This window comes from Glandiceps talaboti, chromosome 14 (genome assembly GCF_964340395.1).
Source record: "Glandiceps talaboti chromosome 14, keGlaTala1.1, whole genome shotgun sequence".
Lineage (NCBI taxonomy): Eukaryota > Metazoa > Hemichordata > Enteropneusta > Spengelidae > Glandiceps > Glandiceps talaboti.
In genome coordinates this window covers 21,163,072-21,177,029 of record NC_135562.1, presented here as the reverse complement: position 1 = coordinate 21,177,029, position 13,958 = coordinate 21,163,072, and positions in this window count along the sequence as shown.

The following is a 13,958-nucleotide window of genomic DNA, read 5'->3' as shown; positions in this document are numbered from 1 at the left end:
TCTTTCAGGAAAGTCGGAAAATTGATCTTTCCCATGATATGGGAATGACCAATTAGGCTGAAAGTAGTTCTAGAAAATAACACAGCCCTATTGTTGGCTATGTTGACACAAAGGGCTTGTAAGGCACTTTTTGTGCTTTTAACAGGAAATGAAGATAAATTTGACCAGTGCTGTCTATAACTGACATCTTTTGATCTGTTTGCGGAGAAAAAGAACCGATTGCAACCATTTGCATACACGTCTCGTTAATTCACATAATAGTTAGCTGATATCTGTTATTGTGAGATTGGAATTGAGGTAATAGTGTGAATTTAGTCCACTAGATCTCTCTCATTTATAGCAATAGAAATTGGCAAAAAAGCAAAGTAAGTGAGTAGTTATTATAACAAGTAATAGTGTAGTTTGCTACATTACAGTTCTCCAATCCAACATATTCTGTTAAGAAGTATCTGCTTCATTTGACACATTTCCCTCCCAAACAAGTTGAACATATATTTGTTGCTTTTCGATAAATTTAATAAATTTCCTGTCAAAATTATTTTTGACTGAAATGATAAAAATAATCTTTTTTTTTATAAATCCATATCAAAAGTTTGGTGAAATTATTATTGCATATCAATTAAGCCCAAGTACATATAAATGTGTGTGTGTGTGTGTGGAACACTTGAACAATTACATATAAATGTGTGTGCAGCATGTAAGTTGTGTATTTGTTTGTATTCAACTGTTACCTCAAATTTATAAAAAGGAGCAAAAAGTTTATCATCATTGTAATATAAAATACATGTGATCCCAATAAAACATTAGCCCTACATTCCTTATGAGTAATAAATGAATACAAAAAAAAACATTGAATCTTTGGCTAGTTTTGACAAAATGTTGGAATTGGATCTTTATAGTGTAACATATACAGAAACTTGACTACAATTGATGAAGTGAAAAATAGATCACTTCAGCACATTAACAGAAACTTGACTACAATTGATGAAATGAAAAACAGATCACTTCAGCACATTTACAAAAACTTGACTACAATTGATGAAATGAAAAACAGATCACTTCAGCACATTTACAAAAACTTGACTACAATTGGTGAAATGAAAAATAGATCACTTCAGCACATTTACAAAAACTTGACTACAATTGGTGAAATGAAAAACAGATCACTTCAGCACATTTACAAAAACTTGACTACAATTGATGAAATGAAAAACAGATCACTTCAGCACATTTACAAAAACTTGACTACAATTGATGAAATGAAAAACAGATCACTTCAGCACATTTACAAAAACTTGACTACAATTGATGAAATGAAAAACAGATCACTTCAGCACATTTACAAAAACTTGACTGTCATTGATGAAGTGAAAAACAGATCACTTCAGCACATTAACAGAAACTTGACTACAATTGATGGAATGAAAAACAGATCACTTCAGCACATTTACAAAAACTTGACTACAATTGATGAAGTGAAAAACAGATCACTTCAGCACATTTATAAAAACTTGACTACAATTGATGAAATGAAAAACAGATCACTTCAGCACATTTACAAAAACTTGACTGTCATTGATGAAGTGAAAAACAGATCACTTCAGCACATTAACAGAAACTTGACTACAATTGATGAAATGAAAAACAGATCACTTCAGCACATTTACAAAAACTTGACTACAATTGATGAAATGAAAAACAGATCACTTCAGCACATTTACAAAAACTTGACTACAATTGATGAAATGAAAAAGAGATCACTTCAGCACATTTACAAAAACTTGACTACAATTGATGAAATGAAAAACAGATCACTTCAGCACATTTACAAAAACTTGACTACAATTGATGAAATGAAAAACAGATCACTTCAGCACATTTACAAAAACTTGACTACAATTGATGAAATGAAAAACAGATCACTTCAGCACATTAACAGAAACTTGACTACAATTGATGAAATGAAAAACAGATCACTTCAGCACATTTACAAAAACTTGACTACAATTGGTGAAGTGAAAAACAGATCACTTCAGCACATTTGTAAAAACTTGACTACAATTGATGAAATGAAAAACAGATCACTTCAGCACATTTGTAAAAACTTGACTACAATTGATGAAATGAAAAACAGATCACTTCAGCACATTTACAGAAACTTGACTACAATTGATGAAATGAAAAACAGATCACTTCAGCACATTTACAGAAACTTGACTGTCATTGATGAAGTGAAAAACAGATCACTTCAGCACATTAACAGAAACTTGACTACAATTGATGAAGTGAAAAACAGATCACTTCAGCACATTAACAGAAACTTGACTACAATTGATGAAGTGAAAAACAGATCACTTCAGCACATTAACAGAAACTTGACTACAATTGGTGAAATGAAAAACAGATCACTTCAGCACATTAACAGAAACTTGACTACAATTGATGAAATGAAAAACAGATCACTTCAGCACATTAACAGAAACTTGACTACAATTGGTGAAGTGAAAAACAGATCACTTCAGCACATTTACAAAAACTTGACTACAATTGATGAAATGAAAAAGAGATCACTTCAGCACATTTACAGAAACTTGACTGTCATTGATGAAATGAAAAACAGATCACTTCAGCACATTTACAAAAACTTGACTACAATTGATGAAATGAAAAACAGATCACTTCAGCACATTTACAAAAACTTGACTACAATTGATGGAATGAAAAACAGATCACTTCAGCACATTTACAAAAACTTGACTACAATTGATGAAATGAAAAACAGATCACTTCAGCACATTTATAAAAACTTGACTACAATTGATGAAATGAAAAACAGATCACTTCAGCACATTTACAAAAACTTGACTACAATTGATGAAATGAAAAACAGATTACTTCAGCACATTTATAAAAACTTGACTACAATTGATGAAATGAAAAACAGATTACTTCAGCACATTTACAAAAACTTGACTACAATTGATGAAATGAAAAACAGATCACTTCAGCACATTTACAAAAACTTGACTACAATTGATGAAATGAAAAACAGATCACTTCAGCACATTTACAGAGTCATTTACAGTTACAGAGAGAGTCATTTCTGTGGTAGTCAACTTTGAAAGTGAATAAATTTGTCAAAGTACATTGTAAAAATCAATGAGTTGTACAGAATGTATTGTTATAAGGTGCAGTGTGTCAGACAGCTGGTTTAGTACACAATTCAGCAGGATTTGTCCATATTATTCTATTCCTCAAAGAATAATCAATATCTTGCATTTCACTTGCTTCTATTTGATTTGGCCATATCTGTATTGATATCGGTATTTCGCTTCTTTTATCATAGATGTCAGCAAAACACACACACTTGAAATCATCCAGTCTTTGCTGTATAAAGACCCTGTTTCAAGTGACAACTGGATGAGCAAAGCATTAAGCAATTCATTGCATGCAATGGATTGCCTCTTGTATGAACATAATGGCATGGCCTTGCTATATTGCTAGGTGTGTCACTAATCGCAGAATTGCAGCACCTTGCGATATCGCTAGGTGTGTCACTAATCGCAGGACCTTGCGATATCGCTAGGTGTGTCACTAATTGCAGCGCCTTGCGATATCGCTAGGTGTGTCACTAATCGCAGGGCCTTGCGATATCACTAGGTGTGTCACTAATCGCAGGGCCTTGCGATATTGCCTAGGTGTGTCACTAATCGCAGGGCCTTGCGATATCACTAGGTGTGTCACTAATCGCAGGGCCTTGCGATATCACTAGGTGTGTCACTAATCGCAGGGCCTTGCGATATCACTAGGTGTGTCACTAATCGCAGGGCCTTGCGATATCACTAGGTGTGTCACTAATCGCAGGGCCTTGCGATATCGCTAGGTGTGTCACTAATTGCAGGGCATTGCGATATCACTAGGTGTGTCACTAATCGCAGGGCCCTGTGATATTGCTAGGTGTGTCACTAATCGCAGGCCTTGCGATATCACTAGGTGTGTCACTAATCGCAGGGCCTTGCGATATCACTAGGTGTGTCACAAGGAATCGAACATGTCAGATTTTCTGCAACTCGTTGCAAGTTGCTTCTTGAGTTGCTTCATGAATTGCCTCATGTAACCACCTCGTCGCATCACAAACAGTAACCTTTGACATATACCCGAATGTAAAATGATGTTCAATGTTTATGGCTGCCATATTTTTATTATAAATATTATATTTCAGCAAGTATTTTTTATATAATTTGGATTTATCACCACGATTACCACTTATCACTGGTATACAATGTCTATGAATGTTTGGTCTATGAATATTTGATCTCCGCTGAATATCATTTTATTTCTAACTTGAATGCAAGTAGTGATGCCTCAACAAGTTGTCAGTCATTTTATTGGTAGTATTAGCAATTTTATAACATTTCTTCTAAGTTCCTGCTTCTAGAAGACTTGACCTGTAAACTTTATATGTTTACACATGTGCAAAAATCTGCCTTGCGACAGCCCTTGCAACTTGCCAAGCAACTAATTGCTTCATGTACCCCCCCCCCCCCCCCATTGCTGGATGTGTCGCCCCGTGTAACTGCATCTTTAAAGCCACTCAAATCGTATCTGGTGATCATCTTAAAAGTAGATAACAGAAGTCCTTGAAGTATGACATTTGGTGTAATTTAGAGATCACTTCTTTCTGGATACTTCACCATGTAGAGATTACCCAGGTCAACAAATTACTAATGGATCTTTAAAGTGAGAAACTAATTATTTTATTTTAATGGCCACCTGATGACTGTTATTTTATGTAATACTTTAAATTGATGTTGACATTTTAATATTTATGGCCATTTATTCCAATTTCTTATTTTTAGGCTTTTTTTTTTTAAATTTTCTTTTTTTGTTTGATAAAAGTGAATTCATGCAAGCTGTGTAGTATGTATACATAGAGATCACATTTCTAATTGACAAAGATACCCAGTCCATTAGTGTAGCATCGGATGGGTTTAAGTTTCAAGTTCCCAAATGTCACTTAAAATTGGTTATTTTCCATTAATTTAGACCTAGATTACATTTACATTATTTAAAGTTTAATGAAAAAAATAATTTGTGATCATGTTTTTATTTTTTACCTCAGATATTTTTTTGAAAGGAGTATAGTCCATCACATTTTGGATTTTGATATTTTGATTAAAGTGGGTACATAACATAAAACTTGGATTTTGATGGTTACATTTGATAAATTGTGGATTATGTCCCTTTAATCTATTAATCTGTAGACAGACGGTAGTACTGGTTCTTAAATCTCTCCATTAATTTAATTATCTTTAATTACAGTACAATCACTAATGAATTATTTCTCCTTTGTAAGTCAGCATACTGACATTGTTACGTGTCACTATATATTAATTTGACTCTTTAGAAGAGTGAAACACCTGAGTACATAATTTAGTAAATTTCTTTGACAATCTGTAAATACAACAAATGTTAACGGCCCATGTTTGAATCCCAGGTCATCTTATCAGTGTAGTCATAAGGATTACATACAATTATTCTAGGACATCTTTCCATATCTCTACCAGACAACATTTTTCAAACCTTAATTGCAATCTTTATGCAAACTAGGCTTTTAATTAAGCCAATTATGATTTAAGGTATGGAGCAAAAACTTTTTTCATCTCATTTTATCTTATCAACTATTTCCGTAGCTTAATTTACTGCTCATAATAAATATTTTGTTAACAGAATTCAAAAGTGAAGTCCTTCCAAAGATTGAATTTGTTTTTAAAAAAATTACCAAAATTTACAGTGTTTATGTCTTTAACAAAATGACGAGAAAAAACCATGATGTCGCGACAGCTTAGAATTCTACAAATTCATATCAACAAACAATTTTGATGTACATTTTGTCAAACATCAAATATTAGGTTTTGTCATTATGTGTATTGGATGGATTGAAATCGGATCTTGATGCTTCGTTACCTTGACTCTTTTCCATGGAATTCATTACTTCATTGTAACATTCCATGGATATATCACATTTGTATGGATTCATGACCTCAAATCATCCCAACAGCAAGGAAGCTAAAGCCATCAAATTATTTTTATCCAATCTGAAAGATAATGTTCCAGAGGTTCTCCTACATAGATGTATTATATCACCAGGCTTACCTTTCTCCAGATGTATTAATTTCATCCTGTTGTTGCCATGGTGACCATTGCTATGGAATTAGCCTGAGAGCATTCTCTTCTGCATCTTTTGAGTTGTAGCGCTATTGAATACTTTTATTGTCCGATTTGTTTTAACATAGAGCTATTTAGTGAAATCTTTGTCACCCTGTATGAATTTCAATAAGACTTTGTAGTGGTCTTGGTGAGAAATGATGATACTGTTTGAGTGCTTCTCATCAATTTTGTAACATCGATCAAAACACCTTTACCAAATGATCTCTATCCTGTAAAAGTTGGACACAGGTGTAGTGTTGTCGCTGAACAAGATAACCCCAAAAGCAAATCACAGTGTGCTTCATGAAAAACTAATGTAAACTTCTCAAAAAGGAACATAAGACCTGATAAAAATTGCCTGAAAATGAAAATCTTTGAACTTTACTGTCATGTAGGGTTTGAATCTTCAGTTTCCTATAAAAAAAAAGCCACTAATATGTGAAATTTGTTTACTGTTGTTTTGGGTTTGATATAGTTTAGCACAACTAAAGTGATAAGGTTCTGTGCTACTATAGACATCGAGCGGTGATTTAGGAAATTTCAACAACAATAAGTTTACCACACTGGTCAAAATTCAACCTAAATTTTTCCAAAAAGACAGTTTTATTTGTCAATCAGTTGTCATAGTAATTACCCATTGGTAGTGATATATAAGAAATAGAAATATCACACCCTAGCTGCAATTGCACTTCTTGTTTACATTTTGAATTTTAGGGATGGACCTAAAAGGTTTAGGTTTTTTTTACAAGAAATTCTGTGATATATACATGACAAAAATGTTCCTAAACCATTTCTAATTTGTATTCAATTCCATATTGATTGCCTTTATTAATTTAGGGATGGACCTAAAATATTTTTGAGAAAATTATTCACTTGGGCTGTATATAATGTATGATCATCATGTGATGACAAAAGTTACAGTATTGAAGAAGGATTAAATTTCTATATACTGAAGAAAACCACCAAAAAATTGTACCCAAAGATGACAGCCAGAATGACTTTAAAGGTACCCAAATATATTGCACAAAAAAGGAAAACAATCTCTCTATATCTTTGTTTTGAAATGTTACAATTTTATTTTTGCTCTAGTAGATATCAAATCCTCTGCATAATTATTTGCATTCTCTTTCCAGAGAATAAAAAAATGCTCTGAAACAAAAAACAACAACTGATAATTAGCGTATTTTTGTCAGTAGATATTCAACATAAACAAACCAATATTATTGTACAAAATTAAATTTGAAAAAATATTTGAAAAAAGTTTTCATTTTGCTCCTTGTGTACCAATTTTGAAATGCATATGACCTTTTGACCTTGATGAGTTGGTTATGTGAGATGAATATTAAGTACACATGTAGCAATTGAAAATACACAAAATAAATGATTGTTTTTGACACGTTCATTTCATAATTTGCAAAGGCTACGACAGAGAACATCAACATTAATCTTGATAAAAGAACTGTTATTGATGTTGATGTGAAATGTTAAAACACTGATGACATCATCAGACGAATATACCAATTTATGACGCCCGTATATTTTCAGCGCTATAAAGTTGCTCTTAACCATAATCCTTTGTGTGATAAATGTTAGTGTGAATAATAGCCCAGGGAGCCGTAATGTATGATTGTATTTGATAAACTCTACATCAATCACACTAGAGGTAGCTACACAACTACTTTGCAGCTTTTGGCGGGATTTGCAATGTACGACAGGTCTAAAATTTTGAATCAATGTTTAGTTGAGCGTAAATCTTCATTAAACAACAGCTGTATCTTCTGATATTCCTGACGCAAAGTGTTTTTTTGAGACAAAATTCCACCTGTAATCTCATCCAATAAATGTATTTTTTCTGGATAACTTTGTCAGTTTTGTTGATTGTCAATTCTTCTGAATTGATGGAATCAAGCGTCAACAATTGATACTCAGTAACTGATAACAAAATGAATCAGACATAATAACAGTGCCTGTAGCAGTCCTCATATTATTCCTTTGCAATTTTTAAAAATATTTTCTTTCTTTTTTTTATTGATATTATAGTATTTCAGCAGACTGTAACAACAATCTACAAAACCACCACAAATTGTTGTCTGCCAGTGTTTCTCATCCCTAAATGTTTTAATTGATTTTTTCTTTATTGTTGTTCTTACTTGTACAGAATCTATAAAACATCACAAATTGCTTTCTGCAAGTGTTTCCCTGCCAACATTTTTGAAAATTATTTAATTTTGTTTAAATATTCTTTATTTTGTTACTGATGTAGAATTTTTGCAGACTATAACAACAATATATGAAACCATCATTGTCTGCCAGGATTTCCCATCTAAAATTAAAAAAAAATTATATTCTTCACACCCAATACCTGGCCAAAATGTATGCACCAAAACTTATTTCTGAACTTTTCTTGTTTAAACTTGATAACAATTAATATTTTCACTTACATTTGTACCAGAATATAATAAAAATCATCATTTACTCTTACATACACAAACAAACAAACATTTACTCTTACATACACAAACAAACAAACAAATATCAACATTTGATGCGGAGTTACAAATTTGAAAAACACTGATAGTTTATTAATGAAAATATTAGTGTCAGGAGGTAACACTACATGTAGAGTAGTTTGTTTGCCACCTCCAGTACTCACCTCCATTACTCCCCTCACCTCCAGTACTCCCCTCACCTCCAGTACTCACCTCCATTACTCCCCTCACCTCCAGTACTCACCTCCAGTGTTCATCTCCAGTACTCACCTCCAGTACTCACCTCCTGTATTCACCTCCAGTACTCACTTCCAGTACTCACCTCCAGTACTCACCTCCAGTACTCACTTCACCTCCAGTATTCACCTCCAGTATTCACCTTCAGTACTCACCTCCAGTACTCACCTTCAGTATTCACCTCCAGTACTCCCCTCACCTCCAGTACTCACCTCCAGTACTCCCATCACCTCCAGTATTCATTCCAGTACTCACCTCCAGTACTCACCTCCAGTACTCACTACTTACTTACCTCCAGTACTCACTACTTACTTACCTCCAGTATTCACCTCTAAGACAAAGCCTTCAAATTGCATTGCTTGTCACCTGAGTACATAACACTTTGCTAGATATGAAAGTGACAACTAATATAAGATATTAATATTTCATGAAACTTTGGAAACTGCAGGTCAACTTGTATTAAGAGAAAACCCTAGAAAACAAGACCTGTAGTGGGAAACCAGGAAGAAGACCTACTAGTTGATGACATTATTTATACAAGGTCAGATATCATCAGTAGAATGAAATCAGTTTAGTATGAGGACAATATCACTCAACTGATTCTAATAAACTCTTGATAGTTACTCTAATATTAGCAGATTTAATTACTGGCATATTATGTATGTACATGTGTGTGTGTGTGTGTGTGTGTGTGTGTGTGTGTGTGTGTGTGTGTGTGTGTGTGTGTGTGTGTGTGTGTATGTGCGTGCATGCCTGCTGAAGTGCGTGTAGGTGTGTACATATAAACGTATGTATGTACACATGCACATACACATGTATGTATGTATGTATGTATGTATGTACGTATGTATGTGTTTATGCATGTATGTATGTATGTATGTATGTATGTATGCATGTATGCATGTTTTGGGAAAAAACTTTTGGGAAAAAAACTCTGAAATGTTACTATGACTACATCCAAGTATTGCTATCCAATTTATTTGTTTACAAAAAAAAGAAAAGAAAATGATTAAAAAGAAATTAATCAGATTTTAGAAACAAATAAATAAATAGATAAATAAATGATATAAATTGTATACATTATGAGTCATTCTAAACTGTCAGTTTACATTTGAAAATACTGTTGAATTCCAAACTTGAAGGTTTGTACATGGACCACTTTATTATTTTCACCAGAGAGACATTAACCTAGTTAAAGCTTGGGGCAAAATTCATATTAAAATGTGAATAATTGAAGTCCTAGCCACAGGTACAACTAAAACTCATTATAAATTAAAACCATCATAATCATCTAAAATTTAGAAGGCATCGGATAAAAATTGTGAAGTGATTTCTTCTACTGACATAGACTAGTTGAAAAATGTTTAGATTTTTGTCATCATTTGTCACTTTTATTTTTACTGACTAATAATAGTTTTGGTTTTCACATTATTGTCTGCCAGTTTTTCCCTCCAAAATGTTTGATAGAAAACTTTATTTTCTGACAGCAATAATTTTACTGTTTGTCAATATTTTCCCTCAAATTTTGACTAAACTGTTTTACTGTCTGCTCATTTTCCCCTCCAAATTTATTTAAATTAAACATTTATTTAATACCACTTCATCTAGTGATTTTACCGTCTGCCAGTATTTTCCCACAAAAAGTTTGACAATACAATTGTTAATGTCTGCCAGTTTTCATCCCAACATTTTGGATTAAAAATTGTGTTGTCTGTCAAATTTTCAGTACCAATTCTTCAATAAATATATTCTTAATTATTCCACCAATTTTCAGAATAAGATTCATATTGTATTCAAATGTTTTGCCATCAAAAATGATTTTAATAAATATTACCACCTTTAATCAGATAAAGACTTTAGGAGAATTAGGGGAAAAATAAAAAAGTACCATTTTTCAAAAGAAAAATATGAAAATAGTTGATAAATTAAAATGAATGATGACAGGATAACATTGTGTCAAATTTTGATATTAATTATTGTGTTTCAGTGTCAAGTTTTATGACATTCCTTTTTTTTTAAACTTAGGAAGGAAATCAAAATGAACACTATAAAATGCATAAATCAAGGTAAATTTTCATTCCGGATGAAATTCATTGGACAAAGTTTCCGTAAATGGAAGGAGTAATCAACGATTAGTTGGGAAAAGAAGAAGGCAAAGTCATGGAAGACATGTTGATGAGATCTCGCACTGAGATAAAATGATAAGCCACCCTCAGTTGAATTGATGAGTATGTGTCATTACTGTGAAAAATGGGGTCGTCATAGAAACATAAGTGCACGCATCAAACCATACTCGGTTAAGATGAAGCTTTTATGGCAGGTCAAAGTTCAAGGTCAAAGGGCACCTGTCTCCTGTTCCTGAGTGATGGTTTGATTCCTTATTGATGAATCATGCCATTAATGATATTCATGAAAGAAGTTATGATCATCATTAACTAAGCGGGAAATCGGAAGGAAACCATGGAAACGGGAAGCACGGCAACATCAATCATAAAGTGAAAACGTACATTCAATCGGCGATAACAAATTGGAAGCTATTTCCATGACATAGGATTCTTCGTCTTCATTACTATAGTCTTGTCAAAGGGAAAAGCCATTTTAAAATGCTAAAAGAGTTTTATTAAGCCGAGTAAATCACCTAAATGGTACGACTCCCCTTTTATGTGACAACTTATAATTGAGGCGAGTGAAAGTGGAAAGAGTATGCCTTTGAGCACAGCAGGAGTTCTTGTGTAATCTTTGTAAGTTTATCATTTACCGATGATATTGTTAGCGAATATATCATATTTTGCTTTATTCTTGCAGTTAATTAATTCTCTTTTGATTGGTGAACACTAAAGTACCATTTTAGTACACTTTTGTAAGAAAGGAAACTGTTCAAGTTTGAATTTTGTTTTCAGTTTGTGAGTACTGACTGTGAATTGTGAACACTGTGTTACTATTGACACAGATCAAAGTATTTGTTTATTTTGATGGATAAAAGGTATTTAGTACTAGAAAATCATACTTTCACTTTCTATTTCTTCCCCCCTCCCCCTCTTTTTCCCTCCATGGAAATGAAATTTGACAGAGAAAAAACATTTGAAATTAAAATTTGTTTAAAAATGATGTTTCCACATTTCTGTTCATGAATCAGTGATATATAAAAAAGAAATCAAAACTTATAAATTGTGTTCATACTCAATCCTAAATAAACCTGTGGTATTATAGTGAATTCTCCTCCACAATGTAATTATGACAAGTAACACAAAATACTTGTTTTAATGAAGTTTAGTTTGGCTTTAAAATATAGTAAAAGAGAATCAGAAATAATTTGAAATGACACAATACAATTGTTTCTGAGTGAACTTTAGTATGAAAATATTGGGGACTTGGCAGAAAAAACACAAATTATGTCAATATTACACAAAAATGGTTGTTTTGGTGTGAACGTTAGTTTGATATTTCACTAGCAAAAATTGGGGTTTATTTAAAATACTTGAAAAGCACCGTAACTAATAATTGTTTTCATATTGTGAGAATGAATGTTTATGGATCCTGGGTTGGAAATATTGGGTAGACACCACTCACTACTTCACTCACTACTTTAATAGTAATAACAATTTCTACTCACAGAGTCAACAAATTTCTTGGAAAAGAATCCCAAATGTTGGCTTACATCTCATCAGCATCATCCCTGAAATGTTAGTCAAAATTTAGGAGTTACTTCCAACAATTTCTTTGACTCTGAGTACAAATTTTCATTACTATTAATGTTTTCATATTATTTTGGTATTTATTCTTGTTTTGCTTTATTTGTAATCATTTTATATGTCATTATTTAAAGAAGTGATCAAGCCTTAGTACTAACATACAAAGTACAGTTTGTTGACAAACAGCCAGATGGTTCAAATTGTTTATTTATACTGTTTACACATGGACATCAAGCTGGTGTACACAGAATACAAACCATGCAACTAGGTTTGAACAATTTTCATTAAGAATTTGAAATATTTCCCAAAGAACAAAACATGAAAAAAAGTAAAAACTTACAATTATTGTGGTTTGCAAAACATCTTTTTTTTGCATTTTTATTTATTTATTTATTTGTTTATTACTACAACATGTGTACAACCAGTAACAGTCATCTTCCAATAACTGTACACAACTGACAAGTATGTAACATTAAAACAAAAAATATTGACCAGATACCTGATTGGAAAAATAAATATTACAAAGAGCTAAGAAATAATATAAGATTTACAGAGAAATAAAAAAATAATTTGTTGTAAAAGCTGCAGTCATTCCTACCATAATGATGAAATAATTTTTAGGAATGGACTTGAGAATATGTAAAATTGGAGTTTGATAAAAAGTCTACAAGTCCTTTAATTCTACATTAAAACTAAAAATTGGGAATAAAGTAAAATAATCCAGATTAAAAGGTGACAAAAAATATCTTCCTTTTAAATATGAGAAACAACTGTGTTTAAGAAGTGGGTATAAGTCTATTTTTAATGTTGTTGACAGAATTTGTTATGTTCACAATTGTTTTCCAGTATCTAAATTGATTCAAGTTATTGTACATGATTTGGAAAAAGACGGCATAAAAAGTTCTGGTAAAAGTGTTGATTTTCTCTCACTTTTCATCTTTTGTAAATGAAGACATCAGAAAAATAAAATTCCAAGAGAAATTTCGCTGGATTCCGAAATGATCTTTTCTCCAAGATTTTATCTTTATAGAAGAAGACATTAGAAAAAATAAAATTCCAGAAAAAGTAAAATATTCTAGCCTGATTTTTGGTTAAACAAGTTTTGATCTGTTAAGTGAAAATTGTTGAAATGTACCTAAGAAAGTCAAATTGTTGAAATGTACCTGAGAAAGTCAAATTGTTGAAATGTATCTAAGAAAGTCAAATTGAAATGTATCTAAGAAAGTCAAATTGTTGAAATGTACCTAAGAAAGTCAAATTGCTAGCTGTAGTAAATGCTTATGATGTTTTACGCCTACAGAAAGCTAAACTAAACTTGATGAAATCTTGC